Below are 4,539 nucleotides of genomic sequence, written 5' to 3' on the forward strand. Positions count from 1 at the left end.
TGATTGGAAAAATTAAAGAGTTACTGGGGTTTCTTAGGCCTTTCATTTCTCTGATTCTAAAATATATCGCTCTTTGCTAAGTACTTAATTACTTCATTAAAGAATCAAGGTTCAATAAGTCTCTACCAATTTTATACTAATTCTAAGTGCTGTGCTTACTGACATGATGTGCCCAAGAGATGGTGCCATATAATGCCTGCCATCAAGGAACACATAATCCAGTTGGAGAAAGGGGAAAAATGAAACAACTAGCACATTTGATTAGGAACAATCCTTGAGATTCAGAACCTTTGTGAAAGAACCACAGTTTGAGCCTTAAAAATTAAATTGAATTTTAATTGGAGTATAGGAATAGGGTAGGTGTTCAAGGTGATAGAAACTGCATGAATTACATGTGGAAAGAAAAAAAAAAGCACTGCGTGTTCAAGGTGATAGAAACTGCATGAATTACATGTGGAAAGAAAAAAAAAAGCACTGCGTGTTCAAGGTGATAGAAACTGCATGAATTACATGTGGAAAGAAAAAAAAAAGCACTGCGTGTTCAAGGTGATAGAAACTGCATGAATTACATGTGGAAAGAAAAAAAAAAAGCACTGCTGCAAAAAAGTTAGAACAACTACTGGAAGAGTTGTTCAAGTTCATGTTGGAAAGGAAAGAGAGGAATGATTTGTAGAAGTAAGGTGGGGATAGGTATTGAAAGCTGTTGAAGTCTAGGCAGAGAAATTTCACTTTAAGTTGAAAAATAGAGGTTGTTGACCAAGGTAAAAATAGTATTTTAAGGAAATTATACTTTATAGATTTGCAGGATGGATTAGTATGGATGGGGACATGTGGTAGGTACATTGCTTAATAGGTACTGTAAAATGCTTTGTAAAATAGAATGTGTTATACAAGGCTTATGAATGTGAAGGAAAGTTAGAACCAGAATGAAACTTAGAATGCAGAAGGCAGGGTGAGTTTAAGAGACTTCAGAGGAAAAATCAAAGTAGATCAGAAGGACCTCTCAGCCTAACAGCTAAGGTCCACATCCAGTCTACTCTTAGCTCGTGACAGACAGTGGGCACTCACAATACCTTGGTGCATCTGGAAAAAAAAGTGAAATCAGTATATAGTTATTCAGTAAATTTATTATTTAGTACCTTTACATTGACTACCTATTTATTGTATCCCACCTTGTCCTAGAAATAATTTCACAAGGCTTATTAAGTAACTTGTACAACACAAAATAAATTAGCCTGGTGTAGTGGGCAAGAAAAAAAAAAGAGAAAAATCATAAAAGACTGGATACAAGAGAAAAGCATAAATAGTGCTAATCCTCAAACTGTAATGAGACACACACTTAATAAGAACATAAGCCAAAAATTTAGGTCTAACCTTTCTGGCAGCTAATGTCAAAAGGGAAAATCTTGGCAATTAAACAAACCACAGTGTCATCAGATAAAACCACATGAATTGCTAGATGGAATTTTAGTAATCTTGGTACTAAATTTAGCAGGATAATCTCTCAATTGTATGAATTTCTGGTGAATGTTATTTTTCTCTGGAATAAGACTGTCTCCTTCTTTACATCCCTCACTACCACCCTCTGCCCCCGACTCCCTGCTGCCAAAAATACACACACACACACACACACACACACACACACACACACACACACAGAAATACCAGAGCTAATAGTAATTGAAGAATAGCTAATGTCCGACTTTGGCCATATTGGCTACTTTGATGAATAATTCAACACTCCTGCCCCCACAAAAAAAAATTGTTTTCAAGAAAATATTCCCTCAAGAAACAAATATACAATTAATTGTTGTGATCTTATTTCTCATGATGAATTTGACTAAATTAAGAATTTACAGGTGGACAAGTGTGTAGGAGAGAAGTGAGAGAGATAAAACATGGAATTTTCTTTTAGATTATTTCTATGACCTGAAAAATTATTGTGAGCCAATGTTGGACCTTGACTGTAATAGGACTGTATGTAATAGGACTATACCACAAAGTTTAACTTAATCTGTTCCAAGAAGTTATCTAAATTTGGCAGGCAGATAATGTTTTATATCCAAGGAAAGATTAGAAAATTCATGCAAGTCAAATGTAAAGAAGATTAAGTACCGATTTAAATAACAGAAATAAGAACACAATGCTATTTGTAGTAAAGTAAAATGACCTGCTGCTTAATTAGATACCGTGGTCTCAGAAGAGTAAAGCATTTATGTGCAAACCCAAGCCAAAGTGAGTTCCCCAAATGGGAGAGAGCTCATTAAAGTATAATGTTCCTGCTCCATATTTCTGTCATATTGATAATTAGGTTCTTCACAGCAAGGTCTTGGTGGAGTATTGCTTTTATAGGCAAAACCACTACAAAGTCTTGGGATATTTCATTTTTGTTACATCTCAGCCATCAATCCCAAAGGGCTTTGTCTCTCCAATCAGGGAATGTGGAACTACAGCTTATGCAATAGAAAGAAAGAATGTTTTATTTTAGCAAAGGGGAGTTTTATAGTGGTCATAAGCTTTAGAATTACACAGATCTGGGTTTGAGTTCCAGATCAATGCTTATTAATTCTGTGACCTTGGGAAAGTCAAACAACTTTTCCAGTCTCAATTTCCTCATCTGTAAAATGGGAATAGTGATACCTGTTCCTCAGGGCAAAAGGAAAATAAGGAGACACATTCCCTAACATATCTTGCATAAAGCCAGGCACACAGGAGGTAGTTCAATATATAATGACAACTTTACTCATTTAAAGGTATTGCTTTGAGATTCTGTATAAGGATGTAGTCCTTATCTTCAGGAATGCAGTCTAACAGAGGAGTCAGATAGGTAAATAAAGAACAAAGAAACAATTTGATAAATATTTTAATGGAAGCATATATAATGTTCTAAGGGGTACAGGCTAGTAAGCAGTTAATTTATCCTAGGTGGTTGGGGAAGGTTTCCTGGAGGAAATGACATTTGGACCAATCATAAAGAGAGCCCGCTTGAAGAAAGATACAGATGTGTGAAAACCCCACAATAGAGGATGAATGGGACAAGACACGCCAGATAAGGACTAAGAAAAGTTAGACTTAGATTTTTGAACGGCAAGATATATTTTCCTGAAGATTCGTTATTTGTCTTTAGGCAGTCGGAGCTATGGATTGTTTTTTACAGTTTTTAAGCAAATATATGACTGGTTTTATCTGTGTTTTTAAAAAGAACACTGAACTCTGTGCAAGAAGAACTGAGGAATGTAAAGAATGGAGACAGTAGATAAACTGGCTATTGCCACAGTCCATGTGAGAAGTAATAAGTGCCTGGACCGAGGCAAGAGTCCTGAGCATGAAAGGGGTAGGGCTGAAGTTCCAGAGAGTGTTCAGAGGTAGAGCAGTAGACTTCGCTAATGGCAGGATATTGGAGATTAAAGAGACAGGATTTTGATGACATCCACAGTGGGTGTTGTAGGCATAATGATCAATCTGACAAGAGAAAGAGCAGTTTTGTGAACATGATATTGAATTAAATTTTGAACTGGTGGATTCTGAAGTGCTGAAGAATCACACAAGTGGAGAGGTGCAACAGACAGTTGTGTATTTTGGACCAGAGCTCTAGAGTCTGGGATGAAGATAAAGTGTGCATGAATATAAATAATTAAAGCAACAACAACACTGCTACCCATTGAATGCTTATTATGTGTCAGTAACAATGCTAAAAGGTTTAATACATTAAAGCTAAACCCAAACTATGTAATTTGCTGATTCACATAATTGAGATGTCCAAAAATAGGGTAAGTCCAGTTCATATTTGGCCCTAAAATTCAGCAATATAAGAACCAGCTTCATTCAATTACTGCTCTGCCATCAACAGATTTGCTGATTAACCAGTTTAAATTATAGGCTCACCCCCTGATAATTAATCTGGCTAGAGGAATATGATGTGCTGACTCCCATAAACCTGACTTCATGTGCATCCTGTAAACCAGTCATAGTAGCCAGCATGGAGTAATGCATATTGGTGAAGGCCTAAAAGAGCCTATTCCTGCTCTGACGATATGGGTGTCAATCCTTTTCAAACTCAAGGATAGGAAAACGTTGAGTTTTTTGGGGAAGGAAAAGATATTGGGGGAAATAAGAACAATATTACCTGAACAGAGTAACCATTAAACCTATTCCTGCTCTGACGATATGGGTGTCAATCCTTTTCAAACTCAAGGATAGGAAAACGTTGAGTTTTTGGGGGAAGGAAAAGATATTGGGGGAAATAAGAACAATATTACCTGAACAGAGTAACCATTAAAGAGGATCAAAGATAAAATTCTTAAAAGGCACCATATATTTTTTTAAATTTTATTTTATTTATGGAATCAAAATCGCTTATACATGTTTTGGGGGTTGAACATTGAAATATGTTGATTAAATCAATATTACTAGCATATATATTGTTNATCATAATTATTCTTTATGCCCCTTGTCCAATCTCTCCCCTTCCCCCATTCCCTCCCCCTCACCCCTCTAATTGCCCTAGATTTCTTCTCTCCTTCTGAAAGAATAATGGTT

The sequence above is a fragment of the Galeopterus variegatus genome, unplaced genomic scaffold, assembly GCF_000696425.1.
Source record: "Galeopterus variegatus unplaced genomic scaffold, G_variegatus-3.0.2 Scaffold3820, whole genome shotgun sequence".
Taxonomy (NCBI): domain Eukaryota; kingdom Metazoa; phylum Chordata; class Mammalia; order Dermoptera; family Cynocephalidae; genus Galeopterus; species Galeopterus variegatus.